We start from the raw sequence: 13,138 nt of genomic DNA, 5'->3' as shown, positions 1-13,138 counted from the left end.
TCATTACATCCCTGATATATGCGATGCTTCAAAAAATTATTTGGGGATGGTCGCGCATTCTGGTCTGCATGTCGCAAGGCTATACAAGGTTTCCAGGGACTGTGCAGGCTCAAGGACATAAACATGTCAAGTGGCGTGCCTCCATCATTGCGTGCTGCCAGGAAACGTTGTCCGTTCGGAGATACCGGCAGTTATTTTTCTACTGTCCGCTGGAGAACGTCCCAGAGGAACAGAGCCTCAGACCAGCTTAAGAAAATGTGTTCTGCTGGTCTCCAGTTCACCACAATGTCAGCAATTCACGAACCCCGCTACAAATATTCCTCTCTGAAAAGATAAGTTTGTATAGGTAAAGCTTGCCAAAGCACTATATCTGGAAACACACTTTATGCTTGTGAACATTGTTCAGCAAAAAGAAAACATTAGGCCCATTTGAGCGGAAACACGAACACACAAGTGAGTTTGCACTGTTCATTTATTTAACAAAACATGGCCGATTGACTCCTGCGATACGGAATAAAAACCACACGTTGAAAACAATGTTTCATCCCAAAAATACAAAAACGCGAGCTTGTCCCCGGCTCCTGGCGGCATGCCAAAAAGAACAACAGGAACGAGCGGTTCCAGAAGATGGAGCGTCAGCAGTGGAACGCGCTAAATTTCAAATGACTTCAGTAAACTTCTACCGTGTTTATCGTGGCAGAAGCGAGACTGGGAGCGGAGAACGTGACAGGTGGGTGTGAGGGCGAAGGGTGGTATTTACGTGGCAGCCCCGGGGCGGCCCGGGGCTCCGGATTAATTTTTACCTCCTGGGGATCTTCAACGTGCGCCGAAATCTCGTACACACGGGCGTTTTTGCTTTTCGCCTCCATCAGAAAAGCGGCCGCGGTGACCGGGAATCGAACCCGCGACCTCGTGCTCAGCAGCGCAACGCCTAGGGCTCTCTTTTCAGACTACTGACGCAAAAGCCATATCGTAACCTATCGACGTAACAAAACGGCAAGTCACGCAAATCGGTTGGCTAAGACGTTAAATGACGTCATTCTTCAAAGTTATAGCGACATTTGCGGCAACAGTCTGAACCCGGCCTTAGGCACTAAGCCACCGCGGCAGGTCCAATAATACAAGAAAAGAGAAAACCGGAACGAGGAATTGAAAGAAGGCTCCTCCAGAAGAATGTGTTATTAGGAAAGTTGGTACTCCGCAATGTAACAGATTGCATTGCGAAGGCTCAAGAGAAGTAGACACGCTTTAATGAAACCTGGGGCCAGGCAAGCGAGGTGGCGAATAGTATCCGTGACCCGACTGGTTAGTGCTAACTGCACATCTGGGTCGTAGCTCTCCACGGCGCGTTCCCAGCGTGGGGGAGGGAAAATGGGAAAAGAGATTGTGTTGGCACTGGCAGCGGCCCCCTCCTGCTTGCACTCGCCTATAGTTCTCTCATTCCAGCACTGCTAAAGATGAAGAAGACTTCTAAGTTAATGTGTCGATGATAGCTAGTTGATATGCCATCATATGAATTAGGTTAGCGCCTAGGACAACTCAAGGAAAAAACAATTTTGGTAGGACAGAGGTGCTTTTACCGAAATTCTGTTTCCTGTAGTTGTGCTTGGCGCTTGAACCAAATTCATATTATGTACCGGGTGCCATCGAAGCCTTCGTCAACCGGCGCGACATAATGCGTTCTACTGAATACCGCTCAGCCTTGCCACACACGACGCGAGTTCCGGCCGATTAACTCAGTCGTTTTGAGCCTGCCTGTTTGAACCAGTCCGGGGGTGATGTTTATTGTTTCGTTTTGGAGCCACGACATGCCTTATGGTGTTAGGACATGGGAAGCTGAGCCACCACTTTTTTTTTTCAACGAGGGTTGTCAACCCCCGCCCCCCCCCCCCCCTCTACCGGGTCCCCAGGCGACAACGAAGTCACTGTGACCGTCGTTACTAACTTACAATGAATTTACAGCTCCGCTGTTCATTTACGGTCATGGTGTGGAAATGCCCTGAAATCTTTGGGAGTTCCGATTCAGTTCCGCAACAGTGTTATTCGTGCCATTGTGGCGTACACTTGAACGAGCGTAATTTCCCCGTAAAGTACGCGCGCAGGACGTTCCAAGAACAGTGCACGCCAATCATGTTTGTGAAACGGAAGGTATGGGTAACTTCGATAACAGCGAGCAGCGCGTGACAGACTGCCTTTTGGTCAATGCAGCTCCGCACCTGCCCCAGTCCGCCGAAGTTCACCGCGGAGACGCCCCTTGCGTAGAAGAGGGGTGGTTGTATGATGCCAGCCAAGAGCGCCATGACGTTGCGCCGCCCATCGTAGAATGCATTTGCTTTGCCCACCGTAAAGTTCTGTGCATCGCGATACTTGAACAGAGCCCCGGTCGCTGTCTTGTGCGCCTCCACGTAGCTGGTGAAAAAGGTCTTGCCAGTTTGCGGAAACATCGCTGCAGGCGTGCAAAGAGGCAAAGAATGGGTCAGGTGAAACCTTTCTAAACCTATTGATCACGAGTGAAACGTCTATTCACTGCGGAGCTGCTGAGGGCGAGCAATATCCGTCCGTCCCACCAAAAAACCCCAAGCGTGAGGGAAAATGGCCAGCACGCAAGCAGCCTACGAGCAGGTGTTGGGATGGCGTGCCTCAAGAAAAATAAAATGGGCTTACGGAAGCACCGGTAATCGAACTCGGGCCGTTCCCTCCATGAAACCGGCATGCAAACCACTCGGCCACCCAAAGGCCACATGGGTACGTAGATAGCAGCGGCGGGGAATAATAACGTGTAATTGGTCATAAAAAAACGGTTGCCGTGTTCGGAACCGAACCTGGGTCCCTCGCATTACGAAACAGGCGCCCAATGGACTACGCTGCCTTCGCTTTTCAAGCACACCGCATTTTCTTTGGGTTGGAAGTGCGGCCGTTGGCCTTGGACTTCCGGGTTCTTGCTAACGCGGTTCCACTTTGGGAGAGATGTGAAAGCCTGCGGATCAAACGATCCGGGCCTGCCAGTGATGTAGAACTTTCAGCGGCAAGTTCGGAAATGAGTGCGAGGTGCAACATCCGGGTCTGCGACGAAGGGAGAGGGGCTGCCGGCTCTCCTGTTTCTCCAACTTTGCTCCACCAGAATAAGGCGCACCGATTAAAAGCGGACCACTTTAGGCACTCGCCGTATTGCTGTAGCTCACTCGTTGAATCCAAGTAGAGCAACGGGCCGTTCCGTTGTAGCGCGGTCGTCGCGGCGGATACCAGAGGCTTCGAAAGCCAAGCGGTTTATATACTCAGACGCGTTCGAAACTCGCGAACCGCTGCCGCTTGTCCTACATCTCTCCGTTGTTTAGCGCAAAGAAAGATGTAAGTACATTGGAGGCAAATTATACGTACTAAACCGTCAGCTCCCTCGTTCGTTTAGTTAGTAACGCTCGTTGAGTTGGTTTTTACGATAGTAGGAGAAAAAAACGGCCGCGCAAGAAAAGAAGTGCGCGTTCGAAATGACACAGAAAGGCTCCACACGCAAAAAAATGGCGTGTTCCAAATGCCGCAGAAAGGCTTCAGTGGTGCAAGAAACCCGGTCCAAATTACGCAAAACAGCTCCTGTATAAGAAATTCAGGCAAGCAAAAAGAACAGAACTGCCGCTGGCGCAGTTTCAGGCAGGGGGCGCACGAGCACTACGAAGGCGGGAAATTTGGATTGCAAGGGGTGGCAGCAGTGAGCAGATAACGCCGCTACAGCCTATTATGGCTGCTGCGCACTTCCCACAGCATTCACACTCAGGTTAACGGCTTTCATTTGTTTTGTTTGTTTGGCTTTTCCAAGACACTGCATACAATATCTCATGAAAGTTATGTTACATCTGCCCCATATGCGCTCCGCCGGCGGCGGCACGCCATCTATGGCGAGACTGAGTGACCACGCGCTGGCGAAGAAGTTGTTAAACCCTCGCCTAGTCACGTGGTACTGCAGCGGCGAAGCCCCAAAAGAGTGCAGCGGTGCTGCCTCTCGACACCGGATAACATGGCGTCATGTCGCACGTTGCACATTTCCGTTCCAGTGGCTCAAGGTCATTGCGACGAGATGAATAGCCTAGCGAGACACAGTTCAGTAGAGCTTCGCTCTAAAAATGTGAGAGCGTACTTCCAGGAAGCCAAAATGTCCTCAGCTTGAGCGTATACTTCCTTAACTCAACCATCATTGTTTATATTTTAATACCCCTTTTAATTGCCTAATTGCTTATCTTAATATTGTATATTATCTGTATTATTCTAAACCATTTCAAGACAAAAATATTCTGCAGATTCTGCACATTGAAACCACAATTCCCCAGCCGCACCGCTGACCTCATTCTCGGCCCTGTGCCAACCGTTACCGCCGTGCTTTATCCACCCTCGCCGTGGATCTGCAAGCTTAGGTCTTACACGATTACGCCTAAAACTGGAGTGAAACGACTTTTTGAGGTGACGAGCATAGCTCCGTTGTATGCAGTAGCAAACGACGCTCTTCGAACGCTTTTCCCTATACGTGTGAGCCGCACACCCGACATTACTAGTTGCTTCCAAAAATTGGTTATATTGTCCATGCGGCCACCATTATTCACAAGTCACATTCATCGTTTAAAATTTTCAATTCCTTTCGGTTTGTTCTGACACAATCCCCTGATGCACCCGAATGAAGTGTGCCTCTAGGTTTTGGTTAGATTTTACTTCCGGCTTTTATTCTTAATTTTGTTTTCATTTTTTCTTATCGATTGTAAATCCTTGAATACTAAAATTATGCAATCCTTATAAAAACACGGCTCCTACTTCCCTCAATTACGCGTTTTTACGCACATGCAAGCATTACACTTTCCTCGTTACGTGCAAATCACGCTGTCGGGCTCGGTAAATATTGCTTACAAATTAATACATGCCAACGGCCTTAACATGCTCACTTCTGCATGTCTCTGAACGGGCAAATTAAATTCACTCGGCGTGTGTACTCCCTAGGCCGGCTCCCTAAGCTACCGGCGCCGTAATCGGAAGTTGGAGGCGAACTCCTCAAGTCACTCCTGCCCTGCCTATGGGCAAAGATGTTTTCATATTTCAATAAAGTCAAGGGAAGCACTCCTGCAACGACGGCAAAAGAGACACAAATTATGTATAGCGAACGGCGCGTTCTATCATCTGGCATGCAGTCTCAAGACTTAAACAGACTGTTGGGTAAAATGCATCCACAACCGCGCAATTCCTATAAAATGGCTAGAAAACCACGGAAAAGAGTGTTGTGTGCATCCGCTCCGCAGAGGTGATACGGTAGCAAGTACCCATACAAGGACGCGGACTTTCGCCGCTCTCAGTCTGAAACACCATGAATACAATACGAGCTACTCACCGAAATACCTGTCTATACTGCCAGGAGCAGCGAGGTATGGTGGATAGCCGACGTACACCCCCAGTTTCGCAGCCTTCTCGTTTACTGAGGTGCGGAAGTCTCCTTTGATCCAAGTAGTCTGGTTCATCTTAATTTTCAACTGGTCGTGAATTAGCTTTACCATCCGCTCCGCCTTCTTGAGTGCGGACTCGGGGAGGTCTGCGACGCAACACAAGGAAAATTTGGAACTGTAGAGGCACAGGAGCAGTACATATTGAACGAAGATTGTGGGGGACAAGCCCCTCATATTGGGGCGAGGAGGCGCTAGCGACGTCCTCCTCCTTGGTGGGGCGAGGGCGATCCTCGCGCGCTTCCCTCCTCTCCCTACGAGGCGACGGGGGATGCGCGCAGGAGACTCCACAGAGAGACCGCCCTTGGGACGCGCAGCGATCTCACGGTACGTAAATGCCCTTCGGCCACTTTTGGCCGGTTCTTGCACTGGCCGTTGTTTCTCACTTCCGTGGGTCCCGGCACCCACCGTGTCGATTAGCGCATGCCTCGATTTGCGTCAGTGCGTTTATCTAGGATGCCCGGCGAGTCTCCACGGGCATATTCCACTCATTGGTGGGTTGCCCCCGCGTCCACGATGTGACGGCTTGCGCCGTCTGAGGTCAGCGGACGAGCGCCGATGCCACCCGGTCGAGTCTAGTGGCTTGAAATGTGTAGCGGCCACAGAGAGACCCCTTCCCCTACGTCAGCAAGCGTTGCGACCGGCCAACGCCGGCGGACGCTAACTGCTGCCCGACTACGGGCTGGGCACACGCTGACGGCTGTATGCCCCAGGGGCTAGGTGCGTAGTGCAGTGTAGCGTTTGTATCGTGATTTCCCGCGTAATAACCCCTGTACGATGAAATATCTCGCTTCCCGGTGAAGTGATTGACAACGCACACACGCGGCGAGAGTCGTGGCTCGCTCTCGAACCCGTTGTGGGCAGAGTCTCTCGGCAGGCCAGTTCGGTGCTGCGCGAGAGCAGTGAGAATAACGACGGCGCGTTATTCTATTATTCTATTCTGTTCTATTCCTTAATGTCAAGGATTAAGAATAGAGGATAGAATGCCCACAAGATACATCTCTTAAACGATAAACTTTAACACCAAGCTGGTCTCGTGTCCAAAGAAGATTTATATGCATACCTGGTTTGTATTATTTTGTTATTATTTCATTTCAGCCGACCCACCGTATACTCCTGCCCGTACTGCAAGGACTCCACAGTCAAGCAGGATATTCCAAACCTCCTGTGAGACTATGAGAGACACCATCAACTCCAGGCCCTACGCACCCTAACAGGTGCACCATGTGGCGGGTGGACGATGCCCACAAAGCCCAGTCATGCAAAGGAGGCATCACTCTCCCTGTGGGAGATGGCGAGAAAGTCAGGCGTAACCTGAAGCATTTAGGGCCCAGAGGAGACCTGCAACTTTCCCAAACAACTTCCTACTTTCTTGGGCCACTCGCCATACCTTTGCCCAATAAGTATTTTTTATACATACATACATTTCTCCCCGCATTGTCTGTCTGAGGTATTGTCTGTCTGAGGTCTGTCTGAGGTCTGAGGTCTTTAGCAGCAGTAAGCATGATAATCAGCTAATCATAGACAGCCAGGAAACCTAAGAATAACGAGCTGAAGCTTAGGTCACGCTACCTATATCCTGGCATGAATGAGCTAAGCCGCTGCTAATTTTTGTGTTCTTTTGCATCTGTTTCTGAGGCTTACTTCCATAAACCAACGCGTTTAAGAGCTTCCGCCGATGTAGACTTTTCACGGCCCAACGTAGTAGAAACACCACCGAGTGCAGGAACGTTTCGGCCTAGTAGTGGGTTATATTGCGCTCTCATCATCACCGACATGATTGCTTTCCAATTTCGTGGTAGTAATTCAAATATAATAGCCTTTTTTGGGCTACCTACATACCTACTTAGATAAACTCTAGAAGTTAAAAAAAATGTCTTCGTAATTGCTGCAACATTGACCCCAAGAACTTGGAAATAATATCGGCGGTACAGTTAACATTTTTTTTATTGGCCTGTTGGTTGTTTTTCTGTGTGAAGTTCTGCTATAACCTAAAATCCGAAACCACGGCCTGTAGACGTTTCCGTATTAGCCTGATCTGGTGAAGAAACAAGAAGAAACAGACATATACGCACACTTTTTGAAGTAAACATCCATGACGGCAATCTGCATGACTCCGAGGGCGGTCTCGAAGCAGAAGTCTTCGATCGTCAGCGGATACATTTTGGCCATTAGGCTGCCGCTGGCGAGATGCGTGAGCCGTCGCAACAGACTCCAGCCAATGAGGAGGCGCGAGTCGTTAGTCCCGATGCCAGCGCTGTCTATCATGTGCTGCATAACTAGCGGCCCATTGTCCCAGCAGATCATGTAGTGCGAAGCGTTGTACGTCTGATTGGTGTACAGCCGGATCATCCGAAGCCACTCTGCTGGAAGAAACAAAGGTCTGTTAGCGTCATACATGCCACAACTGAGGTGTGAGGCTTAGGCGGCTGGATGACCATAGCGATGTGGAAGACTAAAAAGCAAGCTTCTTTCATTAGTTCTGTGTTCTTCCATACGTTTACGATATTTCCTGCAGCATGCGAACAAATTTACCCATACAAAGAAACCCTGCATGTGCAAAATGTTCCTGAAATACATCTATAACTTGATTACACACTGACTGACTGACTGACTGACTGATTGAACTACCGCCAGATCTAGCTGGCCGACTGAGTCCCTCATCAACATCCAACACGGTTGAACTTGGGGACGAAATTTTGCCAACACATGCCTGTGTTGACTTGGGGGGGGGGGGGGGGGGGCTCTATAGGGGTGCGGGATTGGAAATTACAGCAGTACGGGAGTAAAAGCAGCTAGATTGTGTTTTCGCCGATTTCTGATTACTTCCATTCTCGTTAATACATTGGAATGGTTTTTACTGACACAGCACCTTATACCAATGTCTAAGGCGCCGATTATGGCGGTCACCCTGACCTACCCCTATTGACCCAGTCTGTATTTCGAACTCAATTCGGTGTTCTTACGGATTCCTCAATTTACTTTCGGCCCGTTGATACATCTGAGTTTTTTGTGTCACATTTCACGCATACGAACCCACAGAAAAAAAATGCCTGCGGCTTAGCTCAGCTAACTTTGGATATGCAATGCAAAAGCTTGGCTTAGTCTGGTTGAGTCTCGGTTTCGTTTTTTTTTAACCTTTGATGTAACTGTATTGCCCAGCACGGCTCAAAGCCGTTCCGCCCCGTGCAACACTCAAAGAAGGAGGCCCGGCGGCGTTCGCCGGGGAGAACGATCCGATCGTCTGCGCCGGGCGCGAGACGAGTCACGTAGCCCGAGGCGACCCAGCGGAGCATGCATAGGGGGGTCGGCTGCGGATCAGCTGATCGGCCGCTAACACGGCGGCGGCCGCCGCTCATATGAGCACGACTGAAAATGAGGCCTTCTGCGCAGCGCCGAAAGCGCTTTCGGCGAATCATGCGATGCGCTTCTAGGGGTGTGTCGCCGGATGTGACTCCGGTCGAAAGATTACTTTCCGCATCCTCCGCGAAACCGCTAAACGAACGTAGTAAAGCTGTGCTCTAAAACAATTTTATCGATTTCACCCTTAGGAGCTTCAGAAACGTCCAGAGGAACTTTGTGTAATGGCAAAAATAATGAAGTAAAATAGCCGAACAGGCGACCTCATAATAACTCAGCAAAACTGATAGTCCCAGAAACATGACTTTGGCACTACATTCCTATCATGGCACAGGAGCTCAAACTGGCTGATAATTGTTTAAATATACTATCGCGCGAGGCCGTGAAGATATTTAAACAAGTTTTTGCTCACAGATGAAATATACAAAGGTCCAGAATCTGTTTCACAGTGTTTTCACTTAACAAACCCTAAACGGGGCGAATCGGGATTCGCAGCCAACTACGTACTTTTACAAGTCACCCAATGTGTATTCACCTCGTTTCTATGCAATTCATTATTTTTGCTTGCACATGTTACCCCTACAAACGCCCGAAAGTCAATCTTACGATTTCGCTTTAAAAAATCTCTAAAGTGAGGGAGTTTAGAAATAACATTCTTAACGAAGCTAAAAGGCTTAGATGGAACATCAACGAATAGAACAAATATCTGGACCTATTGTCTTCTCTTTTGCTGACTGCAGATTCTGTTTCCCTCTTCCTATGTTTGTCCTTTGTTCTCAAACGTACCTCCATTTGGTAGCAGCCTACCTCAGAACCAACTTTGTTCGTTCCCAACACGGGCTTTAATAACTAATCTTTGAGGAAATAAGCTTGGCTTACTTACCACTTGTGACGGTGTTGTTTATGATGTTTCCAAAGTACCTGAGGGTTAAGTACAAAGGCCAACGTTTGTCATTCTGTTCTTCTGTTTCTGGGTCTTCTCTTTCTAGGTTTTTAATGTAGGCCACAACTGGAGAGGAAATAAAAACGGGGATTCATACACATAGCAAGCGTTCTGCGTTGGATGGTTTGAATGAAATAACTGCTTCACAGAGGTGACAAAGAAGAATTGGTTGAAAGATGCAAAAATTTACCCGGAAGTTACTTGGAGAGTGTAGGATCACAACCAGGGTTGAACAAAACTTGCCCGTAGGCTATCCTTGTATAGTGGCCTTCGAAAATAACGCTGTTGTGATGTCTTTTACCTTCGTGCTCATTAAATAGTACTGACTAGAAGTATTATATGACTGCGTGCACATGGTGCTCATAAACGCAGTCCATCCAGAACGATTGAATTGGTGTTGCAAACACGTTGTAAGAAGTGTGGTACTTCCCTCCGTTTCGGCAGAACAGACTCGTTTTCTACCACAGAACGGAGTGGAAGTTTCGTTCCAGCAAGAAGTCTGCTCGTCCTAATGAACGTACGCCCGAAGTAATAAGGTACCGCCTCCTTAACCTACACCCGATACACGCTTCATGGTAACGGTTAGAGCCAAACTAAAGCAAACTGCTGAGTCTTTAGGCTGTTGCGGAAATTTCTTATGACTCCCACCCAAGTCACCACTCTACTTTATGCTGTTTAGGAGGAGGATCTTATAACCAGCACAGTTTGTGCTATCAGAGATTTCTTCCCAACAGTAACTTACGCTGATTTTCAATGACTGGGGTATGCAAGCACAAAATTTTCATAATCAAGAACTATCAAATCTGCTTTCTTTCAGCTCTAATGCCAGAACGTTCAACCCTCGTAAATTATTTCAAAATATCCCTTCGCCAAATCGCCAGACTCAGCTCCAGCTATCCGACCACGAGAACAAGTTGATTGAAACTGAAAAATGTGCTACAGTCGTGAAGGATTTTTTTACATCAGTTTTTTCGCCTGCTGCAAGCTTTCGTTTTACGGAACTACCACAACAGTGCGCGACCGCAATACCCGAAATGCAGATTAATGCTGATGGTATAGCTGAGTTATTCAGCCCCCTAAAATTATCGTCCTCAGCTGGTTGTGAGGAAATCACCACGAAACTGCCTAAAAACGATACTTCGTAGTCAACCGCAATACTAAGTTTAATCTTCCAGCAATCAATCAGTACCGGTGAAGTCCCTCAGGATTGCAAAAAGGCTCAAATAACTCAAGTCTGGTGATCGATCAACAGCAACTAATTATCGACCAATTTCACTCACCAGCGCGCTGTCCAAGCTTTTGGAACATATCAGACCAACCAATGTAATGAATTACCTTGAATAAATTCTTTATTTGTACTCGAAGCAACCTCGTTTTAGAAAGCTATTATCATGTGAAACTCAGCTATCAGAATTCACCCATGATACCTTACAATATGGGTGATCATCTACGAATTGACGCCATCTTTCTCGACTTCTCGAAGGCCTTCGACCGTGTCCCACACAATCACCTACTTGCAAACTTGTCTACTCTCGGAATACCCTCAACACTGTTAACTTGCATTGAACATTTCCTGAAAGGTCTCGTACAATACACATACACTAACTCTTATGACTCCCCCATCTCGCATTTTACATCCGGTGTCCCCCAGGGAACAGGGTTATCACGCCTGTTATTCTTAATCTGAATCAACGACCCGCTCTCCGATACAGAAACCAGACTTCGTCTTTTTGCAGATGACTGCGTCATATACAGCGCCATTCATAACATAAGTGATTCCATCTACCTTCAAGAAGACACATACACGATCACTTCGTGGTGTGAATAATGGCTCGTGCTTCTTAACCTTATGAAGTGCCAATATTTATCCTTTTTTCCGTATGCCCAGCAACACAAATCACTCATACCATATAAACTAGACTGAAATAACTCGAAGAGACTGCTATAAATATCTCGGCGTTCATTTTACATCGTCATTATGATGGCTTACTCATATTGAAACAATATACGCACACGCCTCACGAACGCTAGGTTTTCTTCGTCGCAATCTCAGATCCGCATCGCCCGCTATTAAAAACTCGCATATCACACATACGTCCGGCCTAAACTAGAATATGCTTCATCTATCTGAGATCCCTCGCAAGCTTATCTGACCTACAAATTAGAATCCATCCAGAACCGTGCTGCACGCTTTATCATGTCAAACTACTCGCGTATAACCAGCATCACTGAACTAAAACAAATACTCGACCTTCCTAGCCTCGAATCACGTCGTATCATCTTGCGTGTCGGCATTCTTCACTCTTTCTACTTTCACCCAATCGCAAGACACCCTCGTCTTCAACCACCACGTAGAATCTGCCCGCGCCTCGACCACAGCAGTCCAACCGCGCACATTCACTGCCGCACATCTACGATGAAAGATTTTTTAGATGCGACGCTGAGAGCATCTCTTGTCGGCGGCCCTGTGCTTCCTGCGTGCGTCCGTCGTCGTTGTCGGCGGCGTGCGCACTCTCCTCCGCTCACCCCATCTCCTCTCCGATGTTTCGACCACCGACCGCAAGGCCTTCCGCGAAAAACTAACAGATCATTTTACCTAGAAGATTTTGTGTTACTTGAACCCTGCTAGTAGCAATGTTTAGTCATGTGTATTGGTTGCTTGCCTTTTTTTAATAACTGTGATTTCGATTGCTGTAACACTTGCTTCTTTCTGAGCGTTGTTCCTTTGTTGTTCTTGTCCACCATTTCTTCCATTTTTCTTCCTTGCTTCTTTGTGTGATTAAGAGCTTCCTAAACAATGTTTGCCCCCGCCTTATGCAATGCCCCCGGGCCTTTAAGGCTTCAATAAATGAAATGAAGTTCTACCGACGAGCGTAAGGCCACCTGGCAGCGAGCAGCAGTTTTGGAGCGTACGGCCTTGGTTTGTTTCGAATTGTGTAAATGGCATTATGACCAGCCTACATTGACACCAAATCGACATTAGAAGAACTCCAGATTGAGGCTGTATAAAGAACATTACCAACCATTCATATCAGCATTTCGCAGGCACCGTTTCCAAGAAGTAAAATTAACTAAGGGAATGTAACTCTGTAACTCTGCAACTGTAACTCTGTAACTGTAACTCTGTAATACTCAAACATTGAACAAGATTTTGAACTGAAAAAACTTGGCCCCGCGTGTGATTGCTTCCTGCGAATGTAGGAGGATTTGCTTCTGTCGACCCTACCGCGTAACGCCCAATGATGCATTATTGTGCAAATAAACGTCGTTACACTATTGGTGGGTTTTTACGATTTTTTTCGTGTATCGGTGGCCCTTTCTCGGAATATCTAATTTTTCGTAGCGTAAGCTACACTGACCGAGG

This window comes from Haemaphysalis longicornis, unplaced genomic scaffold (assembly GCF_048455015.1).
Source record: "Haemaphysalis longicornis isolate Haplotype H1 unplaced genomic scaffold, Haemaphysalis longicornis Haplotype H1 scaffold_4, whole genome shotgun sequence".
Lineage (NCBI taxonomy): Eukaryota > Metazoa > Arthropoda > Arachnida > Ixodida > Ixodidae > Haemaphysalis > Haemaphysalis longicornis.
This window is presented reverse-complemented; position numbering follows the sequence as displayed.